We start from the raw sequence: 13,065 nt of genomic DNA, 5'->3' as shown, positions 1-13,065 counted from the left end.
GTCACTTTCCTTGGTCACCTGCTGATGCTGCACCTGCTGATGGGTGATAATATCGAGGTGGGTGCACCTGAGGACCAGGCAGGGCGGATCATGAGCCTTGGGCTGCGGTAGCCCCCGAAGTGATCTCTGAACTCTCAGCACTTGGCACATCTCTCATGAGAGCCTCGCAGCCGCCCCTTGGAGCTGGGACATCAGGCACATCTTAGGGATGAGAGAACAGAGGTTCCACCTGAGACACCCATTCCGATTCCCCAGGCTGGGGAAGCTCAGAGCTGCCTGACGGCACAGCTGCATGAGGTTTTATCTGAGCTGGACTCAGCCTCTCCCTCCCATGCTGCCCATGGAGGGAGAGAGGATTTGGGCCCCTCCAAGTCAGGCAGCACATAAGTCGCTGAGAAGTCCCCTCTGCCTGAGGCCTCAGCCTCCAAGTCTGTCATCAGAGAGGGTTGTGCTGCCAGGTCCCTTAGCCTCTCCCCCATGTCCTCCTTCTCTGGAGCCCAGAGCCAGGCCTAGGTCCAAGTCCTGTTTTCTCTGCATGCCCGGCCCCCTCTGGGGACCTGGCAGTAGTGCAACTTGAGAAGGGGTGGGCCTAGGGGGCTAGTCAGTCTAGGGAGCTCTGTCTGATGGACTCTGGCTCTGTGCCTTCCAGGGGAATGAGATCAACCTGAGAAGAGGACTGAAGTGAACAGCTGCCACACCCCGTTCAGGGGAGGGGAAGGAGGAGGAATTCAGAGACCCTCTGGGCAGAACAGTCCCTGGCTCCATCCCCTGTATCTTACATTGAGTGGAAGAGTTTGATAACAGAGAAGTGGGAGACCCATCCAATTGGCGGTGGGTTGAGGGGATGGTGGCATCAAGGAAAATATCCTGGAGGAGAGGCTGATTATTCCCATTCTGAGAACAGGTAGAGCCTGGATTGAACTGGAGGGAAGGACAGTTCCCAGGACAGGTCCCCTGCCCCACTCCTAACCCCCCACAATGTCCATGCAGCATCCCCCACTCAGTCCCTATCTGCAGCCTCTCTTTCCCTCTGGTCCCAGGAATACCCAGTCATGAGGGAGATCCTGCTGCTCCAGGTGGCCACAAAGAATTACAACGTAGAGCCCGAGGAGCGATTTGGGGCCTGGTTCCAGGACATGGAGCTGCTCAACGAGAATGATAGGTGAGGCTGGGCAGGAGTTGGGTGAGGGCAGGGGTGGACTCTCCTTGTTGGCCAGTCCACAGAGCCTGTCTCTGTGGCCCCCCACTCAGCCCCAAGCCTTATTGCATGGCGCCCTCTGGGACACCCAGACTCCAGCTGCTGGGCAGGCAGTGGGGGGACACCTGAGGTGTGGCTCCTCTTAAGCTCACAGGTGCCTCTCTGTCCTGGAGCTACAACCTGTCCTGCCAGCTGGACACCCAGACCTAGTTGGCCAGCAAAATACTTAAGGCCAAGAAGAACCCGCCATCATCAAGGTCAGGGGTGAGTGAGTGTCTGTGCTGTGGTGACTGACTCCTATTGGTTCAGTAAAACTTCGGGTTAAACGTGCCCTTAGGGAGTCGGACAAATGGCCCTGGGATCCCAGCTCCACTAATGAGCAGTCCTGTGACTGGGGTGACTCTCTTCAACTTCCTGAGACTCCGTTTCCTCCTCTGTGAAATAGGTGATACTAAATGATCGCTCGCGTGGCATTGACAAATGGGGTACTGGTGGCTGACAGCACTGAGCACAGAATCTGGAGCACTCAGTGCAGGGGGGACAGGGTGGGTGCCATGATTCTAAGGGAGGACCCCCAGGATAACCCGACACTTCTACTCAGTCGCCAGGCCCCAACACCAACTCCCGTACCAGTGGCCTATCACAGCCCCATCCTCAGCAGCGGGGACATAGCTGGGAGGCTTGGGCTGCACTGGGCCAGCTCCTACCTCCTGACGGGAAGGGGAGAATTGTAAGCTGATCTCCGAGGTCCCCTTAAACCCAAGAGAGAGGGGACGACCCCACCCCAGCTCCCTGATGTCTACACCCCAGGACCAATTCACACATTGTGGAGGGATAGTAGTTATTTGTTGTAAACAATAAATGCCATATTTGAATATTATATTAAAGTCCTGTTCCCTTACAGCCTGGGAGTTGTGGTGTGGTTCTCTCGCTTTCTGTAGGCATGTAAGTGAGACACTGAATCTCACATTTCTCCTTGAATCACGAACTCTTCTGGGTCATCAGCTTATTGTATGTGGGAGAAGAGAGAAGGGCCAGCCCTTCGCTGGCTAGTGGGAACAGACCGAAGTCCCCCTAATTCCGAAGACCAGTTCATTTCAGTATCATTCAGCTCCTCCAGGAGCAGACATGGCCCCCCGCCAGTTCTCTTGGGATTTTAAGGTTGAAGGTACTTTCACAGGCAGAACAACAACCACTGAAATGTGGGTGTCTTTAAAACAGCACTACCCAGGACCATGTCGTGCCACAGGCAGGGGCTGCCTTTCTACATTCTTGAGGAACAGGGAACATTTTCTGCTTCTCTTTTTGAGATTTCTTTTGACTAAATTTTAGGAACTTGTAGTTTTTTGGTTCAATCTCTGGAATTGCATCAGCTCTAAGTGGGGAAAACAATGTAAAAAGATCAAAACGTGCACTTGGAGAGGACAAGGCCCAAGGAAGCTCATTTGCAAATGGACTAAAGGCAGGAAGGACCTCTCCCCTGAGGCCCCTCTAGGGGCTCCGTGTTCACCCCTGACCTGGATTTGAATCCTGCTGTGATCCTTGTCCAAGACTCTGAATTCCTTTTCTTGCTTGTTTTGTATCCAGGCGGAAAGATTTGTGACGCAGCTTTTAAGGCTACTGCTGGGCCTCATTCCATAAACAAGACTGTTCACTGTGAACTAGGATTTTCAGCACCCCTGCCTTCCTTAAGCAATTCCCTTTAGGGCAAACATTCCCCACAAGGCCCCAAGCCTCCTCCCTCGCTTGTCCTGATGGACCCCAGGTGAGCTCTACTTTGCCAGTATAAGCGACCATAATCCTGGCCAGTGAGTGACCTTACATGTCCCTTGCTGTCCAAGGTGACTTCTGAGCCCGTGTCATTCTGAGGTCCATGGTCTTGGACAATCCTCCCGTTTACACACTAAGTGTTGGTATTACCAACTCGTCCAAATGTGGCAATTGGGCCCAAGCCCATAAACTGTGTCGCCCCTCGGTGGTTGTGTTCTTGTCCCCAGTCCTGTGCTGTGGTTACATTACCACCACCTGTTGGGGTGTGAACACTGTTTGAAGCTTTGAAAGATGAAGCATGACAGGGGTGTGGGGGGCTCCAGCAGGGAATGCCGCTGAACTGATGGTCCATGGAGATGCATGAACACAGCCTTACCAATTAAAATACTGCAATGCTTCCTATCTGGTGGTGAACAGACACTGCTCTGAGCTCGCACTGAGAACCCACCCCATGACTAGGAGCTTTCAAAGGGATACCCAGTGGCATTTTGAACCTCATCCCTTGGGAACACCCTGTAAGACAAGGACCAGATGAATCGCTTCACACTTGTGAATTGTCCCCTCCTTTCTGATGGCTGCAAGTGTCACCCAGACACACAGGCTGCACTCTGCCAGGGATGCCTTCTCAGGACACCCAGAAGCTGAAAATGAGTCCTGGTTCCCGGCATCCCAAGCCATTCCTGACACGGCACAGCCACCCAGGAATGTGATTTGATAATGGAAAGACTGGGAAGGCTGTACTTTCCCTCCAAGGGGAAAGAGAATTACCAACAGTGAAAGCTTGATCCCTCAAATAGACAATTAAATCCCAACAAACAGTGGGTTCTTTCAGCATTACTGATGCTAAAAAGATCACTTTTGATAATAGCACGATTCCCCAACTGCCATGTCCATTTCCATGAATCAAATTTCCAGCACATATGGATCTAAAAAACTGAGGGAAATCTGGTATTTCCTTAGATGCAACTCTGAATTAGCATGCAACAGAGAACTGAAAAATGGAGACCTAGAAGTAAATATCTAATTTGAGAACATAGACATAAAAGTGCGTTTGAAATAATATTTTCGAATCTATTGGAATATTATACAAAAAGAAGAATCCACTTTTAGTAGGTTTTACTGTGACTGTGAGGGGAAAAACTGAATCACCCCGTGACATTGATAATTCGCTGCTGACTTAAACGTACAAATAAATAATATACATAGTAAAGGAAAATGAGAGAGCAGCATGAAAAAGGAAGATCTTTCTCTCCTCACCTGCAACTCAACCTCTCACCTCAGAAAGAAACTGTTGTCTATATTTTCTGTCTCGAAGCAGAGTTTAATAAAAGAAAATATCGATATATTTAAAAGTTTCAAGAGCTCAAAGCAAGGAAACATTAGGGACGCAGCCAAGAGACCTCACTGAGGTGCCTGTTCCATTTCATCTGCTGTCAGGACGGCCTTCTTAGACCCTCACTTTCTCTGCCTCGCTAGCAAGTCTGTCCGCCATCAGTGCTAACACCAGTCTCGCTCCTGTGCTCTTCACTGCCCTTTACTCCTTCCTGATATCTCCACAGTGGAGCTGTGGAATGCACAGATCAGTTCCTGGAATCATCTCTGCCAAATCTGAAGTCCAGCAGGAGTTAGCATGGGACCTGGAATGCAGACCACCTGCGAGCACACCTGGCAGGGATTCACCTGTGTGACTAGGTGCAAGTTTTTGCAACGTTTTGGCAAGATTGAAAGGACTTACGAGTTGTCCTACGCTGCTGCAGGCCTGGAGTCCTTGTGGTCTCTCGGGCCAGCAGATCTAGTGGGGCTGGTCCAAGTTGTCCTCTCAGAGACCAGTCATTGCCAGGATGGGATGGGATTCTAGTAACTGGCCTCTTGAATATGTCACTGGCCATCCTCAAAAGAATGGAAATGCTTAAACCTGGCTTTGGTTTGGACTGGTTCCCACAGTTACACTGCTTCTTCTGTGAAGACGTGACTTATCATTCTTCTTTTCCTCTTACCCTATAAAAACAAATCATGAAACTGGGTCAAATGATAAAGGAGGCCTGCCTTTTTAGAAGAATTATCCTGGCTGTTTTGTACTTCCACCCTCCCTCTATCATCTGGGGATAGATCTGACCTGTTTCCTGGGATGTCATCAGGCATATTTGCATCAAGAACAGAAAGCTCAAGATCAAACTCAAGGCTCCTCCAGATCATTTCCGCCCTCCATCCTGTTAACACGCCCTCCTTTTTTGAGTGTAATTCTATTCTCTTCTTTTCCTTGTCACTCTCAACCGCACAAGTCCTGGCACTCCCTCTCAGGACAGTCAGTCCCCAGTAAATTACTAAATCCCAAATCTTACCATTTCTGTGTTTTCTGTCTACTCATTTGCTTAATCCATTGACCACTTGGTGTTCATAGAGATTAAATCAATAGTGACGTTATCAACCACTCCCTGTTAGCAACTTACTCCCATATCCCAGATGTTCACATAATCCAAATGGTTATGTTCAAAAGTAAATAATTCAGAAAACATATTCACCCACCACAAATTCCTGATCTTTAATATTTTTATTCAAACATTCATACAGTAGATACCTGTCCCTCAAGATCAGTAGTAATGCCAGATCAACCATACTCACCTTAAGTTTCTCCTACACCTATCAATCCTGGATTCCATGGACTATGATCAAAATAATTTCCTTGGAAAAATAAAAAATTCCTTACTACTCATTTATTTTGTAAATCTCCAAACCCAGAAGATCCCGATTATCTGCCCTGCCGCAGCTCCTGCTGGTCTTATGACAAGCTGAAGAAAAAGCATGAAACATGATCTTTTTGTACCACTGTAAATACAAAGCCATCTGCATCAACTGGGAAGCACCCATAATGCCTGGAAATTTTGTTCTCTTTTATTGTTTGGCTCAAAAACAAAAAGACAAATCAATTTAAAAAATGGGCAAGGGACCAGAGTAAAATTTATCCAGTGAAGACATACAGGTGGCCAACAGGTGTATGAAAATGTCTTCAGCATCACAAATCAGGGAATGCAAATCAAAACCACAATGAGCTATCATTTCACACCTGTTATGATGGCGATTATCAAAAAAACTAAAGATGACAAATAGTGGTGAGGATGTGGAGAAAAGGAAACCTCGTGGGTATGTAAACTAATACAGCCATTATGGAAAACAGTATGGAGGTTCCTCCAAAAATGAAAACTAGCCTATGATCCAGCAATCCCACTTCTGGTATACACCCACAGGAATTGAAATCAGCGTCTCAAAGAGATACCTGCCCTCTAATGTTCATTGCAGCAAATTCACAATAGCCAAGATGTGGAAGTAACCTAAACGTCACTGATGGATGAATGGATAAAGAAATGGAATATTCGTCAACATTGAAAAAAGAAGGAATTGCTGCTATTTTTGACAACATGAATGCACCTAGAAGACATTGTGCTAAGTGAAATAAGGCAGACAGAGAAAGGCAAATATTTCCTTATTTGTGGAATCTAGAATAGTCAAACTCACACAAGCAGAGGTTAGAATGGTGGTTGCCAGGGGCTGGGGAGATGGAGAAATGGGGAGCTGATGTTCAAAGATACAAAGTTTCAGTTATCAAGATAAATAAGTTCTGGAAATCCAGGATAGGGCATAGTGCCTACAGCTAACAAGACTGTACTGCTTGCGTTACATTTGCTAATAGAGTAGATATTAAGAGTTCTTGCCAGACAATAATAGTAATAAAGGAGGTGAGAGAAAACTTTGGGAGATGATGGATATGTTTGTGGCCTTGATGGTGGTGACAGTCTCAAGGGTGTATGCTTATGTCCAAATTCATCAAGCTGTATATGGAAATGTATGACACCATCGATGTGATTCTTCTGCACCTTGAAATATGCCATGTCCTCATCACAAGAGAAAAAATTTGTAACTGTATATGGGGACGGATGTTAACTGGACTTATTGTGGTGATCATTTCAACATATATACAAACATTGAATCATTATGTCATACCGCTGAAACTGATTTAATGTTGTATGTCAACTTTATCTCAATTAAAAAAACACAACAGACAAAACCATTTGAATACTGTATATGAGTTCAGTGAATCCCTGAAACTGCCCCATTCCCATATGGGAATTACAGGAACCAGAGAGGATGATGTAAGATGGAAGAAAGTTGTACAAAACAGTATTGAAATTAAAATCATTTAAGTTGCTATCAGCTCCTTGTGGCAAATTTCTGCGAGCACTGAACTATTTTCACATTTTTCCTGGAAAAACATACTTTCACATCGAACCCATAATAGTTTCATCATTTTCTCTGATAAGAAAATTTAAACTTAATAAATAAAAAGAAAAGTATCTCTTATGTATGAATAAAGTTAGTGAACTTTACAGAGAAAAGAGCATATTTGCACAATCCCAATAAAGGAAACAGAAGAACTGAATGACGATAAAGTCTCATTCAAGCTTATCTTTGCCAGCCAGTAAAACCAGGCTCTCTTTTCAAGGATGTGTCTAGAGCTGTCGGCCTTGGAAGATAGAAATAGTGGCCTCCTCTGGAGCAAAGAGCAGGCTTGCTTACTGCTCAGTATAATAAAAATAACACCCCCCCAGGGCAAAGGTTAGTAGACATCCTGCCCATTATCAAAGATTTGAGTTCCTTAGGCTCTGAGATCTTGCAACCCTCTGCATGTCACCTGGTCCACTGTGTATCACCCTGTAGGAAGTAAGATTTAGTGAACCGGTGCAAATGCTGATACTCTCGCCCCTGCTATTGTTGTGTCATTAAGTCCTTTGTCTCTGACGCATGGGACTCGTGACTTTTGCCAGCATCTGCAAGACCATTGTAGGCTAACTTATTGGTTTGCAGGTAACGTAAAACATCAAAGCTTTCACAGTTCCTGACAAGCCCTTAAAATAACTAGTAGTCTTAGGAACAGAGAGCTATCCAGAACAATATGCATGGATGGTCTTCATAGAAGACTTCATGCAACCAAAACTTTAATAAGTCTCTCTGATCTCTTTTGTTTCTACCCCAAGTAGAAGGAGAGGCACCAAGCTATTACAGACTTAGGGCTTGTGCAAGCCACCTGGAGACCTAGTGACCAGAAACTTCCCATGGGGTGCAAAGACAGATGGGAATATTTCCAAAATGGACCCATGTGCCTCCCGGTCATCAAAAAGACCGTGCATTATCTTAGCTTATGAGGACTTGAGTCATTAAAATCTTGTGATGGGCCAAAGATACACTAACAAGTGGAGTGAGGCACATGGCAGTTGCAAGCAGATTAACACACTTGGTGCATATCAAACTCTGAACTAACTCTAGTGTTCTAATCAATTAAAAGGTACAACAAATTTAATTAGGTAGATTAAATGATATTTAATGGTATCCCTGATTATTAATCTGCAATAATGAACAAGAAGCTCATGTAAATAACTATAATTGGTCTTACTTTAAAACATGATAGTCAGGACTGTTTGAGATAAGCTGGAGAGAAGGAAGGGGAGAAATAGACAAATGTTAGCTGTTCTGAAGCCACTGTCAAGACCTCTGGATCTACATGTAACCCAGGAGATCGAGGTAGATGGCTATGCCCCTATATCCTCCTGCACTGTGGTTCTCAGGGATGCCACGGAGCTGAAACAGCTTCCTGAATCGTGTTTACACGTCCATGTGTACAATACCCCTGACCATGAGGATGAACCACCATTCAATCATCCCTTACACCCCTCTAATTAACAATTAGATTTCAGAATCATTGTATCATTACATGATAATTTATTCCTCAAACCTGTAGGATGCCGAGCTAAAAGAAAATCAAATATCACTGGCTTCTTTCCTTTGAAAGACCAAGATGTTCTTTCACACTTGGAATCCTGATTAGAGGATAAATCCATCAAATCAATGGAAACAATTTAAGAAATGAACAGAGGGATATTTCATTCGTATATATACGTTTTGCATTGTTGCAAAAATAGAGTTACATTTAAAAAAATAAGAACTTTTTGAAATTTCATAGATATTAAAGACTTTGTTCTGCATGTACTCCCTTTGGTTTACCAAATCAAACTCAAGCTTTAATGGGCATTTCCAGCATTCACAGTTAGTAACAACAGTTTTTTTAAATTCTTATTTTTCCCAGGTCAAAGACAAGGGCAGAGGTCGTAGAGAGGTCAAGTCTAATCTACCTAGGGATGTGGCAGCCTTAACTATGGATGTTCAAGCCAGACATTGCCAGCAGAACCACATCTCTTCATCCATATGTGAGTTTTTACTAGTAATCACAGAGACTTGAGGATATCAAAGGAAATTCTTCATTAAGAACCAAAGTTACAGATTCCAATCTTGGGTTCATTACTTTGAGTTTTTGACCCAAATCGTATATATCGATTGAAACATGTTCAATTCTATGATCTTTAGATGATGCAGCCTACAGCTGAAGAGAAACAGATACAACACCAACATCTTATCCTCTCTGAAGCCCAAATGAGAGCCCCTGGAGTTAGAAGTTTTCAAGACAAGAAAAAGTCATCCTTCTTCTGAACAAAGACTGTAGAGGCTATACAAACATTCAACTTTATTTATTTTGCTTTTTATTTTTGTTTTGTGAGGAAGATCTGCCCTGAGCTAACATATGACAATCCTCCTCTTTTTGCTGAGGAAGACTGGCCGTGGGCTAACATCTATGCCCATCTTCCTCCACTTTATATGGGATGCTGCCACAACATGGCTTGGCAAGCTGTGCGTCGGTGAGTGCCCGGGATACGAACCTGCGAACCTCAGGCCGCCTCGAACCACGGGCCGCCACAGCAGAGCCCATGTAATTAACCGCTTGCGCCACCGGGCCTGCCCAAACATTCAAATTTAAATTGTTAACGTGACTTGTTAGAATGTGATGCAGCAAGCATAATACCTTCTAAGTTTCATGAATTTTCTCCAGAATACTGAGATGGTTGACCTTGAAGTCCAGTTTCCCCTTAAATGTATTTATTGTGATAAAATTAATTTCCCTATAAATTAATTCCCACAAAATTGTTACAAATATATCATAGTCTCTGACTAAAAGGGAACAAAGCAAATTGAGCAGTTGAATAGCAGTGTAATAAATTCCATACAAGGATCTTACTGCAGCATTATGTATAATAGTGAAACTGGAAATAACCCCATCTCTATCAAAGAAGAACAAAACAGATCGTGGTATTCCTGTTCTTTGGAGTAGCTCCAAAACTTCTAAAAAGCTAAGTTAGAGTGACGTGCACTGATAAGGAGAGACTTCTATGATATATGTTTTGGGAAACAGCAAATTGCAAAACGATGTAGTTATGTAATTTATGTGAAAAAAACTTTATATGTATTTATAAATTCATTGGAAATGTCCAGAAGAATAAGCTGCAACCTCTTAACAACAGTTCCTTCTGAGTAGGGGAGTAAGTTTGCAGGGAAGGGGATGGAAGGGGAAGGTTTCACTTTACTCTACATAGATCTGTATAATTTGACTTTTTTTACAAAGTATGTAATTCTTTCATAATTAGAAAAATGAGTGATGTGACCGTTTGGTGCAGGGCAACAGTATTATGTTCACCAGTCTCTGTACTCTATGTTACTGCACAGCATGGACTGTAGGAGAAAGCCCAGAGGAGCAATGAAGACAAAAAGACATGACACCTGCAAAAAGTCAGTGGAGTATTTCTACATAAGAAACCTTCCTGGCGAGTGACAGTCAGTATCTTCCACTGCTCCAGCTCTCGCCATGAACCTAGAACCTGTCCAGCGTAGGCCGGATGACCACGCCTGCTAGTCCACTCCCCACCCAGGGCCTGTTTGTGCAGGGTGACTGACAACAATCAGACAATGGACTCAGGATGGGGCGTGTGACTTTGGGAATCCTGGCAGAGAGGGACAAAGTGGAACACCAGCTAATTGCACACACCTGAGAGGCGGAGATCCATGTGGAGGCTCAGAATGTACCAAGAAACTGTGTGAAGTGAACGAAGTTACTCGACATCTCTGAGCCTCAGTGTCCCCCTCTGTAAAATGGGGATCACAGGCCTACTTCACAGAGCTGTTGGGGAAGATACATAAAAGTGCCTGTGACAGCTAGTGTCCACATTATTAACCAAGTCATATCCGACTTCAAAATAATCGATGAAAAGAATAATGTTAATGAGACCAAAGACAAGAGGCCCAGCTTCGTAACAGCCCCAGCAGCATGAGAATGAGAGGAGCTCCAAGTAAGCAGGGCTCTTCACATCTCCCCTGGAAATGGTGAACACGGGCTACACCAGGATAAGTGGGTGTTGTGTAGTGACTCGTTTAGAGATCGTGGGTCCCTAAAGACAATGAAATACAGTTACATACAGTGGCTCCTAGGAGACAACTACAAAGCAACCAATGCAACAGATAGGAATGGGAAGGGGCCGAACAGAAGAGGGTCAGAGCCACAAAATCTGACGGAAGACACTGAAGCACAAGCGCCCAGCTCTGTCAACAGCTGCTGTGGTTGCGCCAGGAGATCAAACGTCTGAGGCAGCCATTGTGGGGACTGCTGGGAGCACAGTGGTCACTGCGGCCACACCCCAACAGCAGTGCATCGGAGCACACAGACCCCGAGACTTTCCTCTCCATTAATCCCGGTTTCAAGATGATGAATAGCGTCATGTTACAATGTCTTTTTCCAACCTTGGTGGACGAGTGTCATCAGAACACCCTGAAGAGGGCACAGGCCAGAGTAGTATGGAACACTGGGGACTGGGGTGGCGGCGCTGCACCTGACTACACGGACTATCACCTGGGCCTATTGAACACGAGAGAAGAACGCAAGGATGTGGTCTAATGAGAATTCCCTGTCTTGTCACATTCAGAGACACTACAGTTTCTCATCCTTTCTCTACAAAAATGTTAAAGAATTCGTGTGTCATTAATTCATAAAGAAGCAAATTCTTGACAGAGTGACAGGGTCCAGTTTCCGTGACCAGGTTTTTTCACTTGCTTTGATAATATCCCACATTGAGGAATCGGAAAGATAACCTATCGAGATGTGTAATATAAACAAGGACTTTTCTTCATGTAGATCGAAGCCCAGATTTTTAGGGATGACATAAATCATGAAAGCTGCTAACCATTCCTCCACAGGTTTCAATAAGACTTTTAACTTAATTTACTAATCTCAGGAAAAGAGAATTTGGCAATTCAAGTTTTTTGTTTCTGCATTCAAGTGTACGGTACAGGCAAGAGAATGACCAGAAAAAATTAACAGGCAGGTCTTGTTTGCATTTTATCTTTTGCAAATAAGCAGGATATTTTATGCTCTGTTCTTTTCACTACTCTAATCAATTTTTAAAGAATACCATACATCTGACTATCCCTAGGCATGTTTATGTGGGAACCTTGCCGGAATCCAAAGCAGAGATGTTAAAGCTGATGGGTTTCAAATGCTGCCCAAGTGCTCTCTACCTTGAACATCTCTCTCCCAAAGCTGGACCACTGTTCTCTTCCTGAGGGATCTGAGTTGCCACCCATGTCCCTAAGAGACTTGTCGGCCACTCAGGCCTGAGCAGAGATTAGGTGATCAACCTAAAGGGCAAAATGCTTAAGCTATTCTCATCTTAATGTTGCTGTTTCGGAGGCCTCTGCACTGGAATGGGTTGGTGAAAACGACCTACTAGATACTTGCCTGGGAATTGGGTTTTTATCCTCCGCTCTTAGCGGATCCCTGGGAAACCAATTATTAACCTCACAGATACCTCAACTTCCACATCTGCAAAAAAGGCAAGCAACAGCCAATGTTACCACCCTGAAAAGCTCTTAAGTTGTGCTTGCAAGAGGGACCACAAGGGCGAATGTCTCCCAAAAGCTGATGAAATGATGGTACTTTGGCTGGAGAAGGTAGAGGGCAGCAGGCAAAGTGGAAAGTTTCTGGGATGTCAAACCAGTTCCCATAAGCAGTTTAGAGAAGCACCTGGCCCTGGACTAGGTAGGAGGCTGTGGAAAAACCCACAGGCATGCAGGTAGGAGGAGGAATCAAGCAATGGAGGGAGATGATGGGGAAGAGGCACGAGTCCAGCTTCAATTTTGGACAAAAGCAGTTGCACGCTGCAGGCCCG

At 44.8% G+C, this 13,065-nt stretch overlaps 1 long non-coding RNA gene across 1 annotated transcript; it reads left to right on the top strand.

The window, feature by feature from the left end:
• Positions 1-849: 849 nt before the first annotated feature.
• LOC131402806 (uncharacterized) lies at positions 850-1,861 on the top strand. Its single transcript, XR_009218986.1, has 3 exons — positions 850-904; positions 1,041-1,162; positions 1,800-1,861. It is a non-coding gene; the product is annotated as an uncharacterized LOC131402806 (long non-coding RNA).
• Positions 1,862-13,065: the final 11,204 nt, after the last annotated feature.

The sequence above is a fragment of the Diceros bicornis genome, unplaced genomic scaffold, assembly GCF_020826845.1.
Source record: "Diceros bicornis minor isolate mBicDic1 unplaced genomic scaffold, mDicBic1.mat.cur scaffold_272_ctg1, whole genome shotgun sequence".
In the NCBI taxonomy this organism is placed as follows: domain Eukaryota; kingdom Metazoa; phylum Chordata; class Mammalia; order Perissodactyla; family Rhinocerotidae; genus Diceros; species Diceros bicornis.
Note: the sequence above shows the minus strand (reverse complement) of the source record. Positions and strands in the feature narration are given on the sequence as shown.